Source organism: Crocuta crocuta, unplaced genomic scaffold, assembly GCF_008692635.1.
Source record: "Crocuta crocuta isolate KB4526 unplaced genomic scaffold, BGI_CrCroc_1.0 scaffold1027, whole genome shotgun sequence".
Classification (NCBI taxonomy): Eukaryota; Metazoa; Chordata; class Mammalia; order Carnivora; family Hyaenidae; genus Crocuta; species Crocuta crocuta.
In genome coordinates, this window is record NW_027532023.1 from 62,846 (window position 1) to 63,256 (window position 411).

The 411-nt window shown below is 34.5% G+C and overlaps 1 protein-coding gene across 1 annotated transcript in view; it reads left to right on the forward strand.

Moving 5' to 3' along the window:
• Positions 1–411, forward strand: part of NRK (Nik related kinase) — a gene marked incomplete at its 5' end in the record, with an annotated part of 69,163 nt that overhangs the window by 61,016 nt on the left and 7,736 nt on the right. The gene's annotated exons all lie outside the window — the stretch shown is intronic.

The following is a 411-nucleotide window of genomic DNA, read 5'->3' on the forward strand; positions in this document are numbered from 1 at the left end:
CATGAGATCATGACCTGAGCCAAAGTCAGACGCTTAACTGACTGAACCACCCAGGCGCCTCCACCCTTTTTTTAGTCCCCAGTTTGTGACAACTAAAATTTTAGCAGTTTAGGAAAAAACTTTTTTGTACCTTTAAGTCACTGTAGTAATGTGATATTTTGCATAGCTTTCAGAATTGTCTCATACATCTCTGACAAATTACATATAACAATTGTCAGATCATTAGTGGAGACATTAAAAAACATATTAACAATCTAATTAGCTGATCACTCAATTGTCACCTGTGAGTATATAGAAATCACCCTGTGTATAATGTAGAAAGTATTGCCCCAAGCCCAGCTTTGCAAAGCCACTTAGATATGTGTTCAGATTAATATTAATATTAATGTAAGTATTATAGTACTTTTCAGT